Source organism: Numida meleagris, chromosome 3, assembly GCF_002078875.1.
Source record: "Numida meleagris isolate 19003 breed g44 Domestic line chromosome 3, NumMel1.0, whole genome shotgun sequence".
Classification (NCBI taxonomy): Eukaryota; Metazoa; Chordata; class Aves; order Galliformes; family Numididae; genus Numida; species Numida meleagris.
The window spans coordinates 27,215,905-27,240,572 of record NC_034411.1 but is presented as its reverse complement, the minus strand read 5'-3'; the positions used below and the strand labels follow the sequence as shown (position 1 = coordinate 27,240,572).

The 24,668-nt window shown below is 41.8% G+C and overlaps 2 long non-coding RNA genes across 2 annotated transcripts; one reads left to right on the top strand and one right to left on the bottom strand.

The window, feature by feature from the left end:
* Nucleotides 282–23,400, top strand: LOC110396316. Its single transcript, XR_002436922.1, has 5 exons — nucleotides 282–1,325; nucleotides 2,340–2,993; nucleotides 13,194–13,258; nucleotides 15,367–15,423; nucleotides 15,588–23,400. It is a non-coding gene; the product is annotated as an uncharacterized LOC110396316 (long non-coding RNA).
* On the bottom strand, nucleotides 4,364–12,391 carry LOC110396317. Its single transcript, XR_002436923.1, has 2 exons — nucleotides 5,474–12,391; nucleotides 4,364–4,820 (listed from the first exon to the last, which is right to left on the bottom strand). It is a non-coding gene; the product is annotated as an uncharacterized LOC110396317 (long non-coding RNA).

Here is a 24,668-nt window from a genome sequence, read left to right as displayed (position 1 = left end):
TATCTGTCGGCCTCCACCCAGCAGTCCCAGGTTACGTGTGCTGCTCTCCTCCATTCCTGTCTGTTTGTCTCTGAGTAAGAACTAACTAACCCAAGGGATTTCCATCCAGGCATCTCTGTGGAGTCTTAAATCTTAATCCATCCACGATCTTAACTAATTGGATTGCTTTGTGGATGAAAGCTGCCTGTGGTTTGACTTTCTGCAGAACACCTAACCAAAAAAAAAAAAAAAAAAAAAAGCAAAAAGATAGAATCTAATTACTGTTATGAAGAATAAGAAAACTGCATCACAGCTTGCCCTGTTGCACAAGAGGTGTAGACAGTGCTGAAATGTGCAGGGGAGGTTTTGCATGCATAAGCAAATCTGCAGGCTGCGTGGTGCTTAATATTGCTCTGCCCTTGCAGGTCAGTTATGCAGAGAATAAACGGCAGCATTCCTGCAACCGGTCATGCTGCCTCATGCCTAACTTCTGCTTCTGGTGCCACACAGAATGTGAAGTGCTTCTTCTCTCAAGAATGCCTCGCAAGTGATACTGTGCTTTTGCATACATCACTGGTGAATTGACAAATGCAATTAATAACATCAACAGCCAGAGAAAGTCAAGCTGAGACGTTAAATAACTCACTTTAGCTCTCAGGACCCAAACTAAGAAGACAATACATGCATCCATTGAGGTACCACACCTTTCTCCTTCTGCACTAACAGCTGGCACACCAGTGCTGCCTGCTGCTGGCCTATGTTCTAGGCTATAGGACGTCTGCTATGGCCACACCAATTACGTTCAGATGACCAGAAAGCAAGTCTTCACCCTAAGAATGGCACTCCAGCAAACACTCAGACACTTCTCTTAATGCCATCACATCCAGACCAAAGAATGCTGCTGGCGGCTCCTTGAAGAAGGCCTGCAGTTCACATGTGTTTTCTGTTTGGTGCTGCAGACTTCCCTCCAGCTGAAGGCGACCGGAGGAACCCAGCTGTGACCAATTATGGTCAGGGCCGCCCAGGGTTAGGGCTGAGCTGCGGTGCAGGAGGTCATTTGCTCATGCTGCCTTGAAGAGACTGTGTTTCTGTGCTCTCTTGTGGCTTTTGCCAGTTCTGAAGGTTTTGAGTCTGCTTCTGTTTTACTCTGTGTTTGTTCTGATGGTATTCTGCCAAGTTTTGACTCCCATAAGATGCAGTTACTGTGAGGCCTGTGACCTAGCCCAGAAGGTCAACCTGACATTGCTTCCCTCTGCTTCCCTGACATACCTCTGGTCAGGGCTGAGTCTGGGTTCAAACTAATCCCTGCTGAGTGCTGGAGACCTGCTGGAATCCACAGGAGTAAGGTGAGGGCTGCAGCTGTTTCATTTTTCTGAGCCCTTTTCAGAAGTCTAGAACAACACCAATCTTTAAATGCATCTGGATTTAATGCATGTAGTGCCCATGTGACGAATGGTGTCTATAAATACTGTGTAAGCGCACAATAGGATATTTAGCATACCGTTTCCAAGAAGCTTCCAGCCAGGCTCTCTGCCTGGCTCATGCAGCGGCTTCCTGGGGTCTCAAGGGTACTCTGGGTGCTCTGCCCTCAGCACTGGGAGGTTTCTGTGGAAGCCCCTGGGGTCCACAGCAGTGCCAGGAATTGCTCCCCCCATCCTTCTCCCCATCAATTTCTCAGAGATGTTTGTGGTGTTATTTGTGATATTAATACTTTTCTTGGGGAAAAAACAACAACAACAACAAAACAACCAACTCTTCTAGGAATCTGATTATATGTTTCTATATTTAAAATGGGAGGGTTTTTTATGTGAATGTAGAAAGAATATTGGTTTACGGTATTAAAATTTGTAAGTACTTAGCATAATCTGGTGATTAATGCAGCCTTTTACTGGGCTGCTTATAAACCATAAATTCCCCCCACAGAATGGCTGCTGTGGCACTTTGCCAATTAACCTCCGCATGCTTTTCTCTTGCTCTGAATCTGGGTGTTCCCTCGCTCATTTATTTGTTGTTAACAAAACACTTGCTGTTTGAAACACAGCGCTTAGTACCCGTGCTTCTGGTTCCCCAGCACATGCAATATTGATGTCTTGTGGATTGTATAAGAAGCCTGACTCATTAGTAAAGAGGTATTAAATAAACATCTTGAAAGAACACAAACAAATTTGGCCATTACAGCTACGATATTTTAGTGCTAGCAGAGGCACAGCAAATGTGAGCTTAGTGAACTGAAAAGGAGAAAAGACCATTTCGTGCTTACACAAGTGTTGGCAATCGGTGGCAGGGATGTGATGGAAAGAGCAGGGGCCCACTCTGGTTTCCCTTTGGCTCACCTCATGCCTTGTCTTCACATCTTACAGTGCAATGTGTGGTATTTATATCCTGAGTTGGAAGGGATCCATCGTGTTCATCGAGTCCTACTCCTGAAAAGTGTTACCTTCCTCTTTCCATCACATTGGTGGTCCTGAGGTCCTGGGCTGAAGACACTGATTGAGGCCAAAAATATTTCAACATCAAAAGCTCATCACAAGCATGGGGTAATATCAAATAAGCTGGACATGCATTCTGCGGATTATGCTACATTTATTATTTGTAACTAATGAATGCGTGACGCTTAAGAAATATGAAAGCAAATCTGCTCTCTTTGTTCAGGGTCTCTTGGTTCACGAGTCGATCTGAGAGACTGCAACCTGGAAAGGTCACTTTGCAGTCTGTAAGCAGCTTTAAAGCCTTCATGGGCCTTAAAACAATGGGCTTAGCCAGTGGAAAAAAAATCTCCTGGAACACATAGCTGCCAGCAGAGAGCTGGAAAATGGCTCTGTGAAGAGTCTGCCATGTCCTGCTCCTGATGCAGGTAGAGGAGGGAGAGACGAAGGTTTAGAAGAGCCAGAGCATTTGTCTGGTTTGTCACTGCTTCAGCTAGTAATTCTCACTTTTATGTGTTCCAAGCTTGCTTTCAAATGACCAATTGTAGAACTTGATGCTGTCTTACGGGACATGAAACAGCTGAACTGGTGAGTAGTCCTAGTTCCTCAGAGCCTGCCGTCCTTTAGCAGACTCTCCTGTCTCTTGCCTTTCTTTGTCGCTGTGGCCTATGTATCTCACTGCTCAGCCCCCATCCTCTGTGGTCTGCTCTGTGGTCTGTTTCTCACTAGGCCCACATAGCCAAAACACGTCCCAGAGTTAGTACATTATATTTCTTTAAATCCAGCTTTGTCTTTCCATCCTCACTACTGGTACCCACTGTGAAGGAAGGAGGAGCCTGGACATCTCCCATCACACAAACAGGACCTCAGGCATGTCATGGTGCCTCTCAATGCACAGCTGACTCCTCTCCACTTCCCAAAATACCGAAATACCAAGCCTGTGGCTTTCATAATAAAGGTGCCTGAGCACATGGTCCCCCAGACCAATTGCTCTGTGAAGGATGTGGACTCGTGCTGCTTTTGCTGACAGCTGTGGCTGTGAAAAAGTTTGACTGACATTCCCGCAGGAACCCCTCCCAGCCCATTCATGTTGAAACAAGCTGGATTTATAAGGGAAGCTCTGGTCTGGCTGAGGTGGGGGAAGCAGTGTGTGTGAATCCCTGGAGGGGGGCAGGGGGGATCTGGATAGGGATGAGCTGCCAGCTGTGGGGCCAGGCTGGGGGCACGTCAGTCTCCTTGAAGCAGCACAGCTCAATCCAGGGGTAAGCAGCTGCTCCTGACTAACTTGACATAACCACTTCTGCTCATCCATCTCCTAGTTTACTTTCCTTTTGAGTGGTTATGATGCTTCCCTCTGTGCTGCATTACATATAGGAAAAAATCTGGGATGAAAAGTCACCTTGCCATCTCCCTCCTGACTTCCTAGCCTTCCTTTAAACGCCTTGCTAGCTGGTGCCAGCTGTCAGCATTGGACTGTGACTAATGCTCATTTTCTTGCACAATAGTATGCTTAGCTTCTTGTTACCTAGCTCCAGCCTTTCTGGCGTCTTCTTCTCTTCTTATTTTCTCATTTATGTCATACATCCATTGCAAGTCATCAGCCCTTAGAAGTAGGAATTGCCAGTCTGATTTCTTCGGGAAATGAGGCTTGGGTGATCATGCTCTGTACATCTTCAAATAACTGTTGAATACAATGGTTGATTCAATTTGGCTGATGGAGAGCAGGCTCATGAGTAATTGAATTGCTATGAGTTTTGTGCAAGTAGGCAGCAAGCTGGGGCAGAGAGGATCTCTTAGGTCAAGGGACAGAAAGAAAGGTAGCAAATATAGTTGTATCTTGTGAGATACTAAAAATTCATAAGGGAGATGCATTAATCAGTGTCAAAAAATCTAGATTTGTACCTTCAGATGACCACAAGACACGAGCCCTGGAAGCTTGTATTGCAGTGCTTGCTGAATTACTTACTTTTTAAAATATATTTGCACAGTGGTTGAGACAGTAGTTTTAGATCTCTGAGAGAGGTTTTTAGTTTTATTACATACCATGAAATAATAATAATAGCAATAAAAGCAAGTTGTACTAAGGAACATTTCCCATCCAGAAAGCTATTTTGGGGACAGCACCTTTCTGTAATCCTGCTGGGTTTTTCACTTCTCCATAGATTTCTCTACCACAGCCTTGTAAATATCACATTCAGTTTTAATGCTATAATTTTGTTTTGTTTCGAATGGTGGCATAACATGGCCCAAAAGAACAACTGGCTTTTCTTCATTGTTCCAGCTGGTGATTAAAGGCAATTCTGGTGCTTTGCCATAGTTCAGTAGGGGTGCAGTCATCTTCTGTTGTCTTGGTTGGTGAATCTCAGGAGACCTCCTCTCCATAGGCTGCTCTGACCACTGCAGCGCTTGGAATACCTGGAAAGCAAAATCTTACCCCACCATTTTGTTTACTGCCCGCAGCAGATGCTCAGCCCTTGCCCACCCCATTCCAGGGACAATCTTAAAAGTAGTCGTATGACATATAGGCATGTGTAACTCTGCAAGAGTCAGCTGCCTTGCCAATGTTGGGTCACACATTTAAACCTGGTTCAAGGCTTCTGGCTCCTGACTGCATGCAGAGCAAAGGAGTTTAGTACACCACTAAGGCTTTGTGCAGTGAGGCATGCCTGGCCAAGAGAGGGCAAAAGGGAGGATTTAACCATAGGCCAATTCTAATTTTTTCAGCAAAAAGGCACTTTTCCAATGTAAGAGAATGCCAACGAAATAATAGAAAGGCTTGTGCAGTAGTTTAGCTGTTGTGTTTCATGCAGCAGTGCCATGTTACAGAGATAAACTATCAGTGCTTAGCTTACAGCTTGTCTCAACACTTGCAAGGCTTCAGTAGAGACAGGTTTAAAAATTAATTCCTATTTCCCAGAGACAATGTACCCTGAATCTCTTAAAGAGCATACTGTGCATCGGGTAACAGGAGGAGCAGGCAAAAGAGACAAAAGCACTGGGAAAGGTAGAAAGACTGAGATCAAATAACATTCTCCCTCATGTCATGGTAGAAATTGGGCAATACTCACCCGATCCTGAGAGGAGGTTGCTTGGAAATGGCTCAAAGAACTTGAGGTTAAAATGCTGCGGTTCCAAAGCTGCTTTTAAGTAAATGACTCTCACGTGGCAGGTAGTAGGAAAGATGGGAGCACATCAATATCTTGATGTTAGTTTGTTGGGCTTACGTTTTATCAGCTGGTACAAATGTTGAACCTACATATTTTTAAATTGATGTGGCTTAACCCAGATGGTAGCTCAGTACCACACAGTCATTCGCTCACACCCCAACTCTCAGGGAGAGAATAATAAAAAAAAAAAACAAAACAAAAAAGAACTCATGAGTTGAAATAATAACTATCTACTAAAACAGAAAACAAGGATTATAGTAATCGTCATCATAATAATTATATTATCGCCTACCTGTCCAGCTTCCCTCAGTTTTATAGTTTTATAGTTTTTTTTCACATAATGTCATACAGTTTGGAATATCCCTTTGGCCAGTTCAGGTTAGCTGTGCTGTTTCTGCCCCTTCCCAGCTCCTTGGGCCGTCTCAGCCCTCTCGCTAGCAGGACAGTGCAAGAAGCTGTAGAAATGATATGTCCTGGCTCCGTACATCGCTGCTCAGCAATAACTAAAACATCAATATGTTATCAGCATTGTTTTTCTCCCAAAGCCAAAACATAGCATCACATCAGACACTGTGAAGGGGAGGGAAAAAAACCCTCTGTCCCAGGTGAAACCAGGACATAGTTAGATAAGGTTGACTTCAAGAGGTAGGAGGTTCTGTTGTCATCAACCCTACAGTTGTTGCTGCTGATGTTGGGTTTCTTGCCGCTCCTGTCACTGGAGCAGATGCTGCTGGCTCTGCTGTTCATGACGCCAGTACTGCTGGCACCTTGGTCATCCACAGGTATTCCCTAAGCTGAGGTGCAGGTCGCTGGTGGGCTGGGGGCTCTGGATGGGAGCAGGTGAGTCTGCACTGCAATCTAACTGCTGCTGTTCTTGCAGAAGGTGACCAGTCGTGGTATAAGTGTAGATCAAGCACAGGTACTGATAGAAGCTGACACAGGGGTGTTGATTTGCAATCAGAAAAAGATGGTACCTAGAAATTACTCCGAAAGTTTCCTATAGCATGCATTTCCTTTATATACTATGTATTTTCTCATCTATGTTTAGCACTATAGCTTTCTAAGAAAGCTATAAACTTAATGAAATTAAATGCTACAGTGAAGTGAGTAATTAGAAAAACATTCCGCTAGGCTCCTTAGTGACCACAACCCAAGTAATAAGCATGAGCTGGCAGAGGATGAGCACTGGTGCCTAGTTCTGTCCACTTTCAGGTGCTTTCTCATGACAGTTCCCATCACTTACCACCTTGGGACCAGTATGTTACAACAGGAGCACCAGTAAGAGAGGGATGTGTATGTGTGCATTTAGAATCATAAAATCATTAAGGTTGGAAAAGACCAGTAAGATCATCTTGTCCAACTGTCAACGCACCCCCACCAGACCCACTAACCGTGTCCCTCAGTGCCACTCCACATGGTTCTTGAACACCTTCTGGGACAGTGACTCCACCTCCACCCTGGGCAGCCTGTGCCAATGCATCACTACTCTTTATGAGAAGAATTTTTTCTTAATATCCAACCCGAACAGAGGTGGACAAATGATATATTTCATCGTGCAGTGCATAAATACATCAGATGCGTTTGCAGGGAAGGAAAGATCTCCAGAATATCAAATGCATCTTTCTCCAACTAATACAAGATTTCAGCCAGAGCAATAATAGTGATGAACCATGTTATTTAGTGTCAGCTTGAACTAGAGTACAGGTACAAGCAGTGTGAGGAAAGGTTATCTGGTGAAATGGATGAACAGATAAATAGCAGTTGATGGCAGAGCACTGCATGCTCTCATAGCAGCGCTGTTTTGCAAACTGCAGTACAGGGCGTAATCTCATCATAAAAGTTTATTTGATCAAATGTATGTTTGCTCCAGTGAACATTCTGATCTCAATGGAATCAAAGCAAGGAGCAAAAATATGAACATGTATAAGATAGTCTTATCCTTGTAGGTAACTGCTGATACATGCCAGGGTGTGAATTCAGGGTGCTAGTGATCTGTGTGTGCTCCATCACTATTTGAAGCCTATTTTTCACTGTGTTTTTTATTGCTGACCAGGATCTTGATTTCAGTGAGTCAGAAATCGGTCTTTGGTAAAGGTGTCAGCTCAGATGGCTTTGAAAAATGTGTTTCCTTACGAATCATAGATGAGTATCAAGCATCTTTGGTAGTACAGTGTGAAAACTGAAATACTAATCATAGTCTTGAACAGCTAAATTGCTTTAACAGATGTGTATTATGCTGTTGGGCGCATTTTCTCAGTGCTGCTGCAAAAGGAAGGAACCGTTGAGCTGGGTTTAATAGAGGAAATTACTTGGGACTAGGCTGGCTTCTGAAAGATACACAATTGCTGGGGAAAAGCTATGTTTGGCAAGCTTCCTCTTAGCCTTTGGCCAGATCCTTGGAGTAAAAGCCATCTTAGGCCCACTGACATTAGTTTTATACTACCTGAGTTTCTTACCTGTACTTTATAATCATTTTGGTAGTTTTTATCCATTCACCTGTCGTGGAAACACAGAGTAGGCTGAAGCATAGCATTTATCAACCAAGTCTGTGTGTCTTTCCTCCATACGACGTTTGAACTAATTCACTGTTTCAGCATAAAGAGCAATTTTAAAGCATGAAATAGCAGGTTGTATGCAAAGAACAAGTAAGAACAGGGGTCAGGCATATTTGAGATGAGGGAGTCGCTCTCTTGATTACAAACAGCAAGAAATAGCTTGTGTGACTCCACAATGTCTGGACTTCCTGGCGAGTGCTGGAACGTGCAGTTGTGATAGGGTAATTGGTTTGTAAAGATTGAACCTGTTTCAGTCCTAGTCCTGTCTCTGATAAAGAAGCTTTTTCTTGTCCTCTCCTCTGCTGTAAGCGCTGATACCTTCATTATCAAGCGCTGGTGATAACATTCAGTGTTTGCTAAGTACTGTACATTTATCCAGTCTTGGGAAAACAGTAGCACATAAAATTTTCCAATATTTCTGAAAGAAGAACAGTCATTAGAACTGTCTTCTTTTTACATATAGGAATAAGGGAGAATATAAGTGGCCTAACCATAGCAAATTAGTGGCAGAGTAAGGATGGTGTTATTGACTTCTGCATATGTCTGACCCCAGATCTGCTTTTGTACTCCTAGCTTCATGGATGGGAGGGTTTAACACCAACCATCCTGGCATTCATTCTTGGCTCTGCCCATCAGCCTAGGACTCTGTGATCTTTTGTGTTTCTATCTGATTCCTTGCAAGTGCAGTGGTGGTGGAGGTGTCACCAGTGTGTGCCGAGGAAAGGTATACCCTGACATATGAAGGGCATCGTGTGCAAGATCATGGCCTCCATTTCATAAACTTCCTTGGGAGCTGGATTTTAATGGGTTCCAAACTCTAAGCAAATGCTGGATTGGATTTTTTTGTATTGTCCAAGTGCTTGTGTTGATGTTCTCTGTGAATCATGAACTTTTAAAGTTTGATTGCTGCTCCAGGGTCATTTGCGTTTGCATCGAGGCCTGTGCAATAACTCATTTTTGCTCAATTTCCAGTGAGAACAGACCATCTTTAGAGTTTGCTTTCCTCTGCAGAGTTTTCTAGGAGCTAGAGGTTGATGATGAATTTTATTGGGACAGTAAATTAAAAAGGAAGGACTATGTCATTCTTCTTCAACAATGCTTCCTCCAGAGATGACAGCCTAGTGAATTACAGGCATTCAGTAAATTCCTAAATGCAGTCAGCTGATTTGTGGTGCCAGCTGGATGGGACAAAAGGAGCAGCCCCAGTAGCTTCAGCCAGTGGTACTGTGTGGAGGTTTTACCACAGCCTTAAACCAGCACTGAGTGATGTACTTTTGAGAGATATTTGAAACTGAAAGCTCAAACTGTTCATTCGGTCAGGGATGGAATACAGGCTGTGAACTGCTGTGGCTCAGGAGTTGCTTCAGGAATGTTTTGAAAACAGGGGGCAGGAGCTAGAACCAGTGATTGTATGAGCCATCTCACTACATGTATTCCCTTCAGTGGGTTAATTCGGGGATATTAAGCCCGGCAGGGACTGTTATGATCAGCTGCTCTGATCTGCTTAAGTTGTACCATTTAACCTGGTAATTCCTGCATTGAGGCCAAGCAACCTGTGACTAAACAAGAGCGTATTTGCAGAAACATTCTTAATCATGACTCAGTGTTTTCATGTAGTATGTTCTTGATCAAATTGCAATACACAACTTGACTTTACAAAACCATCAGCTGTTATTTACTTTAAATACTCCTGTGCATGATACTCCACTGTGCAGTCTCCTATTAAATTGGACTGCATTTTAAGGTGAGAAGATGCTCTTCAGAAAATCAGTAGCCGACATAAGACTAGAGTTTATAGAATCACGGAATGGCTCACGTTGGAAAGGACCTTGAAGACCATCCAGTTCCAACTCCCCTGCCATGAGCAAGGCTGCAACCCACCAGACCAGGCTGCCCAGGGTCCCATCCAACCCAAACTCAAACACCTCCAGTGTGTTCAAGATAAGTGCTTAGCTGGTTTTTTTTGTCTTCCATGCACATTAACAATTGAAAAGCTGAGCTGTGGAAGCAGGAGGCATGGCTGCTGGCTTATAGGCGTAAGCCCCAACACACCATATTTGTATTTTTGACAGGATTAACAAATATTAAAGTTTCTGAATGTAGGGCAGCTACTGGTCAGAAACCTGAGAAATCTGTTGGTGCTATTGCTCTTATTCAGGCAAATTTCCACTGATTCTTATGCAAAGGTGTCACAATTTTACTCAAAAACCAAAGCTGATGAGCTAAAATATGCACACATACACAATCCTGTCTGTCATTGTAAGGACCCTGAGGTGTTCTTAAGAATTTGGCCCACAGGTTTTGCAGAGAAAATCTACTTAGTGGCAAACATAAGGAGAGGGACAGCACAACAGATGCGCACATGCAGTTAGGAGGAATTGTTGCAGACACAAGAATCATTTGCCACAGTTGTGTGTTCCCCTGCTTAGACCACTTGCCTGCAGTGCACTTTTGTAGGGCATTTTCTGTTTCATGTTTTTGTTTTTCCAGTAACATCCTAGAGAATCCTAGCACTATCGCTGGGGAGCATCTAGTCTTAATCCTTCTCCAGCTAGTGCTGAAATCAGCTTTTTACCAGTGTGACCTGATCAGGAGACAACAGCAGTACTGTCACAGTTGTAATGAGAAAAGAATTAATCCCGTTCCCTTGGGGTTTGTGGGGGCTTGATGCATTTCTTCTGAACTCCAAGTTGAAGGCAACAAGCTTTACAGGGTGAAGGTCTTTGATAACAAAGCTGGTAAGAAAAGAAAGCAGGAGAGAAAGCAGAAGGGGGTATCAAAGTCCCAAATATTGAACTACAATCCTAGCTTGAGAACTGCTGAGCTGGAGCTGTCCCTGACCCCCACCAGGGAGATTTCTTTGGCAGACCTATAGGAACATCCCATACGTCACACCTGTGGGCACTTTGTTTCTCTGAGACTTGGACAATATTAGTGTCTGAAGGTGGCTGCAGTATTTTAGTACTGATCAATTCTGTGGAAAAATAAAAATTTTACTTGTTTTATTGGTTTGATTCAATCACTGATTAAATTTCTTGAGCCAAAGCACCAGCTGAGGGACTAATTATCCACTTCTGCATCAGGTCTCTTTCGGACTCATGGTTCGAAGGCTGGACTAGACTATCTCTTGTAAACATGGGTAAGGTACTTTGATTCAGTTTTGTAACCTTAGTGTTTGCCACGCTGAAGTGCATATTGTTTCTTCATGCCTACTTTATCTTCAGATCGATAGTCTTGGCATAGGTTCTTAACAATCATTGAGTGTTTGCTGCAGAGAAACTAATTTTGAGTCATTCTTCTCCCTTCTTTGTTTCTTTGTAGTTACTTATTAGGCTAAGTCAGAAGACAACTCTGTTCTGTGCTGAAGGTTGAATGGGTTTTGAGCCATCAATTTTAACTCACTTAATGCTTCCAGCATGGTGAGGGGGGCAACTCAGGGGCAAGGGATGGTGAGCCATGAGTTTCCTTTGCCTGGATTAGTAATAATAGTAATATGGTGATCACTGTTCAAAAAATAAACTTTCCTAAAAGCAAGACATTGTATAGAATCTGTACATTACTAAAAATAGCACCAAAAAATCAGTTACATCAAATTCTATTAAATATGTTTTTCAGTGGCAGCTTACTAAGAAAGTAAAGAATTCACTGTGTTTCTGTGGTCACAATTCTCTCTAAGAGCAAGTAATTTATTGTTTCAGTTAACGTGGCTATGTAGCAGCAGTGAAAAACTGCTTAGAAGAACTTTCCTTTCTAAAAGATGAAGCAGCTGAGCTGGCATGTGATTTCTGACAAGGGTAGAGTATTAACCCTTCTTTCATTGCTTGGTCTAATTCCAAATTTTTTCATTGCTTCATGTGAACAATAAATATATGGCACAAAGATTGTGAGGTCTGTTTAAAATGTAATGAACTACAGATGTATTGTAGGGTTTGATCCAAAGCCCACTGAATTCCATGGAAAGGAATGCTTTCTCTAACACAGCTTCAATGAGTGAAAGGAAGAAGAGAAAATAGAGAACTAAAAGAAGAGCAAAGGGAAAAAAGACTGAATAAAGTATCAGTAATCAGAATTATACCACTGCTCTCTATCCCCATCCCTGTGTATATTCGTTACTATTACTGTTATTTTTAAAGTATTCTTTATGATAAGGCCACATCTAGGATCCTAGTCCAGCAGCTCTCTGCACTAGGGGCTTTATCATAGAATCATAGAATCATAGAATTAGCTGGGTTGGAAAAGACCTACAAGATCACCTAGTCCAACCATCCACCTACCACCAACATAACTCCACTAAACCATGTCTCTCAACGCTATATCTAAACGTTTCTTGAACACCTCCAGGGACGGTGACTCAGCCACCTCCCTGGGCAGCCTGTTCCAGCGTCTGACCACTCTTTCAGAAAAGTAGTATTTCCTAATGTCCAGCCTAAATCTCCCCTGGCGCAACTTGAAGCCATTCCCCCTCGTCCTGTCACTAGTTACAAGAGAGAAGAGGCTGACCCCCAGCTCACTACAACCTCCCTTCAGGTAGTTATAGAGAGCGATAAGGTCTCCCCTAAGCCTCCTCTTCTCCAGACTGAACAATCCCAGCTCCCTCAGCCGCTCCTCATAAGGCCTGTGCTCCAGACCCCTCACCAGCTTCGTCGCCCTCCTCTGAACACGATCCAAATCATCATATCAAATACATGTCAAGCTCTTCTATTCATACCAAGCATTGCAAGAAAGATCTCTTCTTCTTCTGCCTCACTCCTTCCATGCCAGGCTGTTGGAGATGCCTTTGTTTCTCCTGGGACTTGTCCCTCTCCCAGCTCCACTCAAAGAGCTGTGGGCTCTCCACATGTATGCTGTTCTGCCACGGAATTGCACTTTTTTCTTCTTTTCCTTGCTATTAATTCAGCCATAGCTCAGAAACAAACAGCCAACCACGATTTTCTCAAAAAATTCAGAACTAGTCTGTTAACTAATCTGTTAGTCACAAAGAAATTAAGTTATTTTGAATGAGACTGGATAAAAAAATAACGTGTATGCTCATCTGATAAACTAATTTTTCTTTTTTTTTTTCTTAGACTTATTCTGCATCCCTACACATGTTTTTCAGTATGCCTCTATTCCAAACCAAAATTGAACACAGGTAAAATTTACTTTCCTCTGAATCATGATCATCAAGCTTCTAGTTGAATGAACTTTATTCCCCAAAGTCAGCTAGTTCTGAGCTTCAGATAATTTTACTCACAGTTCCAATGCAAAGCACCAAGTCTTCTTAAAGTTTAGACGTGAAATTGATCCACTCTAAAAAGAGAGGTTCTAATGAGCATGGAACTTCTGTCAGGCTTGGTGTTTAAAAGAGAAAGAGCTACTTGGAAAAACTGCATGTTGCTTGAGTACACACCCCACCAGGGTTCCAATTGTGGAGCTACTGGAAAAGTAGGGCAGCCAGCAATGAAGGAGCCCTGGGGAGGAGGTTACGGTCAGTCAGGTTATTTGACATGGAAGTCAAGAGATCAATAGGTCCCTCTACCAACCCTGCAAATAAATATTTATTTCCTGAAGAAGTGCTCAGTATATGACAAGAAAGCACTTACTTCTGAGGCAAGGGAGAGATGTTTTGGGTTTTTATTTCATGGGTTTTTTATTTTGTGTTAAACATTCTAAGCAGATGAAAAGATATATGACACCACATTAGTGTGAAATAGTAGTGGCAGTTGTAAAGGTGGAAAAGGGATCCTGGAACATAACGATTAAGGATACCAAAACGCAGACACATTGCTGCTTGCTTCTCTGATTCAGGGTGTCCACATCAATCAAAGCACAGACCTTGAGCTGTGGGACAGATAAGGTCTCAATCATTGTTCCATGTTGCCCATGGGAAGAAGCAATACCTCTGCTTGCCCAGACTTCGTCTCCTGCTTGGCTTTGAATTGCCTACAGCACTGAAAATGTCCACGTACCACTGCCAGCACGTGTGCCTTGTTCTGTGGGTTTGTGTCCCCTCCCTGCATTCATGCAGACCTGAACCACTGGGGCGTTGCAGTTCCTGTGAAATGCTGGGTCAGGGAAAAATTAGCTGTATTCATTTTTTAGTTTTTTAATTTTAATGTCTGCTGTTCAACCATTCAAGGAATATATGTAAACCCCAGACTCTCCAAATTATTAACTATTGCTTTTAATTAACCACAGTAATCCCCGTTGTTTTGTCAGATGGGAAGTAAACAACTCCTTGGCTAACTAAACGCTCAAGTAGTGTCGGAGGAGGCTTTAATTATTTAAATTTGTTAATCACAAAGTCTGTTCATTGCTGTTTGTGTACGTGGAGCAATCAAAAAAGCAGTTATTATGCAATGAGGCTGCAGCCATCTTTCTTCCTTTAAGATACCTTAAAAAGATATTCTGATCATGTCTTGTAATCTGCAACACCAGTTTTGGACAAAAACCAAAGACCAGGTTTTTGTCTTAGAGTTTAATACAGTTTAGTATCCAGTATCACATTTGTGAGGGAGAATGGGTTATGTCATTTATAGAGGAAAGGTACAAGTTTGCAGTGAAATGGGAATTCCTGGAGTACCATGATATGTCCTGTTCCTAGCACAAAAAAGAAAACAACAACAACAACAAAAACAGAAATTGAGACTATATTTATAAATGCATGCACAGAAGAAAAAGGGAAAATAATTTCAAAATTACTTTTCTAGGAAAAATACCATAAAACACTGTAAAAAGTCTAAGGCAATGTCCTTTGCTCCTATAAAATTAATGTGTTTGAAATCTAGTATAGTGTGAGAGGGGGGAAAAAAATCCAGTGCAATTTATTTGAGAGGTATACTTGGTAACTTTAAAAGATGGGGCAGTTAAACTACAATAGTCATGTTGAAGAAATGTATGTAGTGCTCACAAAAATCTTCAGGCTGACCTCAGTGCAAATAAACTCAGTTGGGCAGATTCCTCTGTGGTGTAAATGGTGGTAATTACTCTGAAATCGATGACCTAAATTTGGATGGGCTGGGGGTCTGCCTGTACACATTTTTCATGCGATAGGCACAGTGTGGGCCACAGCAAGGCGACTGAGCGTCCCAGGCAGGGCAATCATTCCTCCATCTGGATCAAAAGGGATTATTTCTAGCTGAGAGCTGAAAGGATGTTTAACTTGTGCACTATGCTCAGTGCCAGGTCTTTGTGTTATGGTTAGAGAGGTTCATGAAAACATCAAGCATTCCCACCACCTCTTCTCTCTTTGGCCACCAGGTCATAACAACTTGCGGTCACTGCTCACCTGGTCTGGACTCACGCAGTAGCCTGGAGGTAAATGACATGGCACCACAAATGAACCTTTGGATTTGTCTGCTTCCCACTTCTTTATCTAAATTATACTGTTTATTTTCCAAAATTATGCAGTATGTTGTGAAGAAGAAAGTCTCTGTTTTTGTTAAACATCATTCTTCATGTCCTCACTTGGAAAATTGCAGGTGCATTGTGTCACTGCTGCAAGTATTATTTACTGTTACCTCTACTTGGAAACCAGCTGGTGCTGCGGAGGACAACAACGCACACTCACAGCAAAGAAGATATGATATTCTCCTGTGGTGATATTGATGACTCTGATAGATGGTAAATATCTGGTTGGAGAAAACCCCACTGTTAGCCCAGCAGGACTGACCTTAAGCAGCGACGTATGCTTATTTATATCCTGATTTCAGCCTGCCATCAAAGCAAAAGCAATAAGCGCACTATACTCATAGGCTGAGTGCCAGCATTAAAACTGCATTTGCATCACTTTTGTTTGTTTTTAGAAAACTGCTCTCAGGTCTGTTTGCTTGAGTAGCGAAGCAAGGATTTCATTTTATTAGGAGACTCTGAGCCCTGGAGTGGAGTGCCAGTCACTACTCCTTTACTGTTCTTGCAGTCAGAAAACAATACTGAAATATATCAAAAATGTCTGGCCTCTCCTGGCTCTCTGAAAACCTCGTCCCCTGCATTTACTGTGTATCCCATGATCAAGAACATGTGCCGAGGCTGCACCTCTGGTCCTTGCTGTTCCCTGTAAGTCCTTTTGTAGCTGCTGATGGTGGAGGTGCTGTCTCAGATGACTGTTTTCATGGAGGCCTACAACTGCCTCCTCTGGGTTCATTATTGAGAGGTGGCTGACTCCAGGATGCATCTGGTTCCAGCCCTTCATGAGAGGATGCACTTTGCACTCACAGTAGGTGAAACTCATGCTGTAAGGTAGTATTGCTTTTCCGTGTGATCCAGTAAGTAACTTTATTTGACTTCTTCAGGCCCCAAGCTTTGCCAATTTAAACAACTTGTGTTATTGTTTTCTGAAGGGCAGCATTTGCATTTTTGAGGGAACCTAGCAACACTCAAGTGAAAGAAAAGTAATTAAGATGTGGTAGACTATTAGAAATGCAAGACTGTATGGTCTAAAGGGAAAACTAATATGAGTGTGGCTAATGACATCCTTTAGAAACTGATACTCAAATAAGAGGACATATTAATGTTATTTGTACTGATGATCTACTGTGATTGTGCTTGTTAATTGTTTAATTTAAACTACTAAAAACATTTTAGGTAGTTGGTATTTAAAGATCCAGAGGAGTATCCATTGAAATGACAGATATTTCTTCCTCATTGGTAGGACATATATGTTTACATTTCATGTTGTCAAAAAAGGAAAATGAATATAAAAAGCCTAAAATGAAAAATGACTCAGTAGACTTCACAGAGATGATAACCAAAGTAATATGTGTTGGAAGAAATATGGAGGCAAAGCCAATGAGAAAGAAGCTCAAATAAAGCAAATTTCACCCTGGCCCTATTAGTATCTGATACAGTTTAAGGTAGATTGGCTGGTCCCTACTCAACCACAGCTCTGTAAGAATCAAATTAGATTGTACCATACCAGATGCCTGGTTAGCTAATATGATGTTAAGTGGGATGTAGCTATGTGTCTGTTGACAATGAGGTTGTGGCCAGCACCCTCCACCAAATAGACCTTGGTTTTCCATAATTGTTCTAAAGCACAGTAACATCTGTCTTGGTAGACAAGATTTAAGATTTAAGTTTGCACTTCAAGAGGTTGTGTCCTGTGGGGTGATTTTCATGACAAAACTACTTCAACAAAAGCCCTAATGTAGACACAATTAAACCAGCTATAAATGTGTTTTGCTGTTAGGGCCTATAGACTTTGCCAGCCTGGATCACGTTTGACAGGCAAAAAGTGCTCTCCTTATGTGGGAGGAGTTTACAGGTACAGCTACACCAGGATGACAAAACTTTCAAGTGTAAACAGGAGCTAGGTGGTAATTTCAGTCAGAATATTTTACCAAAGTGTGACTTGTTCACAAAAGGCTCCCCCTCCCCAGCCATATATGAGGCCTGACTCTGCCCTGGCCCAGCAGCTGGAAGGGAGGGAAAGTAATGCCTGTTCTGTCATGGGACAGCTACACCAATGCACTACAAGAAGCTGGTACACTGAAGAGCAGTGCCCTGGCAAGCACAAAACTATGCAAAAATTAGTCCTTGCCCTGTGTTTCCTTACAGTTTCCTATGGCTTCTTCTAACATTTCTAAGACTGCTGGCAGCCTAGACAGCTTTCACAATTCACAGGGCAGACATGTGCAGGAGACTGCAGGCAGAAGGCTGGATTTAAAGGATTTACAGCAGCTGGGCAGTAGGACTTACACAGTACTGCCTGTGGTATTTCTGTCTGTAGTCATCACTGTTTTAGTGAGCTCTGTGTTCACCTCCCCTCGCAGAAATACAATTCAGACATAGAAACAACAATTTTTTACTTTTTTTCGGTATAAAGAAAGCAGGTATTTGGATTGAAATAGGAAAAAGAAAAGAGAAAGAAACCTTTAAGATAATGTACCACAAATATTTTGGAAATCCACGTGTTTATTGAGATAAAAGAACCAAATGCATGAATGGTTTTACCTGCAAGTAATCTGGAGTGTGCAAGGAAAAATCTTTTAAAAATCTTTGAAGTAAATGGTCATGCAAAGACACAGCTTGAGGCAAAAGCTGTTTGATTAGAGTGGGAAAAGTATTTGTTCTAAAGAATTAAACCTAAAATTCCAGAGTAGATGAGAGAAACCTGAACTCCTCAAACATCTGACAGTTTTGAAGAGAAATCTGCCAGGGTTCAGAGATATGTCTGCATGAGGCAATGCTGAGGTCAGAGCCAGACTGCTGCCTCATGCAGCTCCTGCGGAGGCACTGAGAGGCTGAAAAGTAGGTCCTGCCCACGTAGGGTGATGCAAAGCACCAGACAGACGTGCAGACACCCTGTAGGATCAGTTAGAGGAAAAAGCAACTACAGGGTGAACAAAAACCCCACATGCTAGACAGAAGACTGCCTTGAATAGGCCTATAGGTAGTGTTATGCAGTGAGGTACCAAGAGCAATTTAGGACAGGACCTCTAGGGTCATCATGTCCATACCCCAACCCTAAACAAGGCTAGCTCCAGTGGGTACTGGGACCTCATTGCAGTCTTGCCCTGCTCAGGAGGCCAGCAGTCCCTCTCCTTAGCTAAGCATTTAGCAGGAGGATTGTTTTAAAAGAAAAAAATATACCAGCTAAAGTGTGCACCTAGGAAATGGGGTTTGGGATCTGGATGTGTGACACTGCTCAGAGCATGCTGTAATCCATGACCTGTGGTGTAGTCTGAGAAAGAGGGGAATGCTTCCTCCTTGCACTAAAGCTGGCATGTATGAAGCTGGGCTTGGAGTCATGGGGTGAGAAGAGAGGTATGGTCAAGGAGCCCTGCACTGGGACACCAGTGTGTTTGTCCATGCTCTCATAGCTTCTAAGAGATTTTAGATGAGAGCACATTCTTTATGTAGGACACAGTAATAATCCTGGTAGCAGGGACAAGTAATACCAACAAACGAATGATAAGTTATTGGATCCTCGTGAAATGGAGACATGAGGTACCATTACCATCCATGCTAACTGTGAGCACATGGAGAACTTAACACATTTGAGATTTAGCAGCCAAAGGCTTTACTCAGTGGCTGATAGGATGGCTGTGATCATGGGTGTCATAGTTCAGGAATTTAGCATTGCTAGAAGAATGTGTTTAGTGAGAATGAGGCACCTGTGTATTTTTTGAGATATGACTATTAGTATATATGTGCTACAGTGACTGTTTTGCATGACAAAAGGTTTTACTGGATAGACTCCAATCTCCCAGATGAATTAAAAGAAAAATCTTCACTGCACTGTAATCTGAAAAATTATTATTTGTTGTTGTTGTACTAGGTACAATGCAATCAGGCATTAGTAGTGTAATCTTTTGATTCTGATTGTTTTCACTAAAATCCATGTACTGCAACAAGCTTTGCTGTGTGAGACTCATGACTAAGCTTTGAATAATTTGGATTCTAGTCTAATTTTTAATAGCATTTTCCAGTTTAGTGCTTTCTCTCTTCTCTGTTATGGTTGCCATTATAAATTTGTAAGACGATTTCCCAGGAAGAGGATTTCTTACTGCCCAGACCTTTCTTATGGAGACACTCAGCAATATTAGCAAATGTTTTTTGAATTGGTCTCATGACACAGTTATACAGCAGACCAAGCATACTGCATTTCCCTTCATTAATAAGTTCACTAGTATTACTGAAATTTATTTTATTGAATTTATAAATTCCTTTTACTGAATGTATGCATGACAGGACATTGTCAAAACCTGTATCTTTCCTCAGGGCTGGTCACGGCAAAATGTTTTGATCTTACAGCCCAGCTTCTGTTTAGCATGTGATTTCCTAGCTCCGTGTTTTGAAAGGGCTTGCCACAAGTGGAAGTGTGATTACTTAGGATTATGTAGAGTGAGCTAATCATCTAAGGCAGGTATCAAACAGTAAAAAAAATTATGTAGTTGATGACTGAGAATCCATCTTTACTGCCTCACTCAATGACCCACCACTTCTGCTAATTCCTGAATCCCTCTGCAGGGACAGAGGGCCAACGCCTGCACCGCTTGTGTGCAAAATGCAGCTTTGCCCTTTTACTTCTGCCCCTGTGAAAGTCTTGGAAGTGTTTATAGGAAAATATTTTCTAGTTAAGAAAGAGCCTCAGAAGCTCATCTGAAATTGCCTGGATGTTCTAAACTTATGAGCATCATCCCACCAGAGATGTGTTCTTGAATGTTAAATTTAGGCTAATTGGAGGCATATCCTTTAATATAGCAAGCTGAGGTTACTAATACAGATCAAGAGCTAAAAATTAACAGTGGAGATGATGTATGCTAAATGCCTAAGTGATATCTTAACCTATAATTATACAAGTTCTGTTAATAGTGAATAATTCAGATCTTCAGGGATTTCAGTAGTCTAATGGGCTGTAGTTATTTCCAATTTACATTACGGTTGCTAGGTTTCATTAAAATAGGAAGAAGTCCATAGAGTGCAGTAGAAGAAAATTGGTGTTTGAAGTTATCACCCAGGAATCAAAATATGAAATTTAAATTAGAAGGTGTCCAGGAAACACAATGGCACCAAATCTGAGCACTGATGATGAACGTGAGTGGTGTGGGAAGAGAGTGTGTTTGCAGAGGGCACTGAGGAGACACATCATTGGGAGCAACATGCTCTGTAACAGCCATACCTTAGATGCTGCATCGGTACAGTGTGTAAAGAGTTCAAAACATGTTACAAACCCCAATTAAGCTTTGCTACATCCTTCTGAAGTATTTAAATTTTGTTATCAGTGCTTTGCAGATGGCAGGCAGAGGTACGATAAGGCCTGTGGCTTATCAGAGCGGTGCAGTGACTCAGTCGGGTGGCACAGGGCTACAGCCTTCTGCTAGGCCACGGCCGGGGGCAATTTCACCACAGCAGTGCTCGGGGCTGCTTGTCACCCTCTCCTGCTCGCCACTGCCCCTTTCATCCTCACATCACCATCCTCAGTCTTCTCTGCTGGGCTGGGTCGCATGGTGTTGAGTGTGCCATGCTTCAAGTCACTGAATGCAACGTGGGTTAATGTTCATGTCTTCTGGATCTCTCCCAGATCCTGCTCTTTCGAGCCTTACTGTACATAGACAAATTATTTTCGGAACATCTAGGACAAATTAGCTTACCTGATAGATACTAAAAATACCACACAAATGAGATCATGGGAATGACCAGCGAGTGTCACAGTTTGGTAGAAGTCAAGTTAGCTGACACATTTTGATACTGAAGTTTGACTTCACATTTCTTGTAAATTCTTCTGAAGTACATTTTAAATATAAAGAGTATCTGCTTCTTATGAGCGGATTAGCAACTAAAATAAATGTTCTTTTGGCCTAAAGATTAGCTATTTCACCACTGTTTCGTTAGTGATTCATGTTACCTAAACTCAGCCTCAAGTTCCTCATGTATATATCATTACTTTTTGTATCTAAATTAAAAATCTGCATTTCTTTAAAAACACAGAAAACACTGCTTGCTTTGAGTCGGGTTTGTTTGTTTGTTTGTTTTTAATATCTTGAAGCTCTTTAGCTTCCTCTCTAGTGAATGAGCCACAGGACGATGAGTTACAACTAAAGAGCTCTTCCTTTATAAAATAGGTCTCCACAACAGCTCCTTTTCCCCCTGAATCCAAGAAACCTATTGCTTCTCACACTGAAATACCTGTAACCATATTGCTAAATATCTCTAATTTACATAAGATGTAACAGCAGAACTCCACTTATGCTGTGTTAGTTAAGTTACTATTATTATGCAATTACATAATGGAGAAATAGCAAATTCAAACTCTTAAAATGCTGATCATGAAGTATATAAAATTATAGCATTGCCTCAACTGTAGGGCAGGTGTGGCACGCCCTCAGTCCTGAAGTGGATGGGATAAAGCAGAGCACAACGTGGCTTCTCTCCTGGAAACCAACACCCAAAGATGCATTTTAGACCTTAAAGAGCTACACTACCAGTGCCTCTGATGTCTGAAGCCTCTGAGACTTGCTGCTAAAGCCCTGATTAACCCCGAGACAATCACATTAGTCTCCTAGTTGCCCAACAAAATGGTATTGAGATTATAGAGTTTAATTATTTACTGTTTGGAAAACACTTTCAGACTGGTAAAGAAGAGATGTCTTGTTAGTACAGAGTTATGTTAAGCAATAATCCCAATCAATAAAAATCACCAAATAATTAAGTATGTTCAGACACTTAACACCCCTTGCAACTGCCATTAGCAGCAGGTTGGAGGGCTGCTGGCATATTGCTTTAGCATATTATAAATTCCCCATAGAGCACTCAGATGTCCCAGTGATGGCTATGCATGCTGCATACACCACAGTCTCATCTCTGTGCTATTAATTGTAAGGGTTTCACACTGAAAAATCCTGTCCTGGGAATACGGATGAGAACAGTGCACTAGAGACGTATTAGCAAGAGAAGAGAAATGTGGATGGTCAGAGCACACAGGAGGCCAAACCATGACTCACTGCATAACCCGAAGGAGCTCATTTACCTTCTCTACTTCAGTGTAACCCTCTGTGAGGAACGTATAAAGAAATTTAATTGCTTTGCGGACTGTTATGTAGTCTGATTAATAATATTTAGAAAGCCCTTTGAGATCTCTAGATAAACACTGTTGGGTTTTTTTTGCAAGGATATTCTTACTGCATTCATAGCTTTCATTTCTTGAGTTCGGCCCCAGAGTTTAGAGGAGTCTTTCTAATGCTCTGTGTACATTTTATTTCTGTGAAACTCTGGCTGCTAGTGTCAAATGCCAGCATATTCACGGGGCACAAACCATCTGCTTTTCCTGAAACGAAATAGTTCTGTGTTTACTTAGGAAAATGGATGCAGGCATTTTCAGTTCTCACAGCTGTTCCTCCCTGGGAAACAGGAGGGTAGGAACATTTTTTTTCCTCCAAAGCAAAGGAATAGTAAGCTCCATTGACATTCTACAAACCGAGATCTGCAGATCTTGCAGGCACAAATGACTTGCCTTGTTTTGTTTCAAAGTCCTTCCTTCCCCGTTCCTTGCTTAGGGAATAATGCCACAGCAGGTGCTGCGAATTTCTGATAGTTTGTGGGCAGTAGGGCAGGCTACCAGGGGAACTGAGATTGTATCATATGCTAATAAAAAAAAATAATAAAAAGCACTCCTCCCACTTTTAAATAGTTCTGACACTGAGAGATGAAGTCATCTGTGACATGCCACACTGTATGTATCTTACCTTATGGTTTTGCATGAGGCTCCTGGAAGGCTCTCCTTCATGCCTTCAAGGCAATTCTTATCTTGCCAAGTCTCCACACTATCTTGGAGCTACTGGGATAGGGCGGGGGTTGCTGCTCTTTCCAAAATGAGACTTTTAAGTCAGACTTACTGGATTGAAATTTGTTTGTTTTTTTTTTTTTTTTATCACTGGTCTTTGAAATCAATAATCTGCTTTTTTGTTTTAATTGCAGATAAAATAATTGAACATCTAGACCTACCCTACCCTTTCAGTGTTCTTAAAAGGCAATCAGGACGTTCACAGGAACAAAGGGTTGGTATTAATCTACAATCATTAAAGCTTTGATGATTATGGCAAACACATTTGAATATCAACCAAAGATCTCATACGCGTTTCAAATATTTCAGTTATGTCTCTTCATTGTCTGGAGAGGTTCACATTTGTTATTTTTCCCATTTTATAAATGTGGGAATTAAAACCAAGAGCTCACCAAGGGTGCCCAGGTAATTATGAGCAAACATATGACAAGAATCTGAGGAGGGTGAATCTGAATCGCCTGTTAGCTCTTTGAAGTGGAAAGAATAAGTATGAAATGTATGTAGAATATTTACAGTGTATTACTTTAATAATAGCCTGCATTTTTGGTTCTATTAATATTTAACTATTTCTCAAAACTATCATAGCTACATCAAAAGGGATCGACTGGCTCTTTTGTTGAATGATTAGAGTTTTCATCTGACACAGATCCAAACTCACATCTCTGCTCCAGCTGATATTTAATTATTTATGCAAAGTGTCACCGTTCCAAAAAGCAATACCAAGAGACCCACCTAGGATGTTGCAATTCACAGGAAAGTTCTTCACATCCTGGGTACGTGCCTCTGAACTCAAGCCACTGATTATCTTGGGACTGTCCTCCTCCTTCACTCATTTCTTAGGAAAGTTGAGAAAGTCTTGGTTTTGGCTCTGTGTATTAGAGTAGTGTATATATACTTTAATCTTTAAAAGTATAGAACAAAACCTATTATTCACCCAGCTTTGCTGCAAATGCTGAGAAAGGAAAAAGGGTCCTAAGGAGCTACAGAGTAGGATCTGCTTGGTTTTCTGTATCTGCCTCTGGATCTTAAGTTTTGGAACATAATAGTGATAATTAATCAGCAGTATTTGCCTATTTTGAGAATCCCTGGATGTGGTTTCTTGCTCAAAAATCAGGACCTGTGAATATTTTGTAAGCAAGCTGTCCCCAGAAAACACATACCTGTGCTGACTGGGATCACTAACTCCCATTTCAAGTCAAAAATTGAAAAAGGCCACCGAGGCAGCAGTGCTTCTGGCCCGGGAGAATATGCTCTTAATTACAGGATGGAAAAACAACCA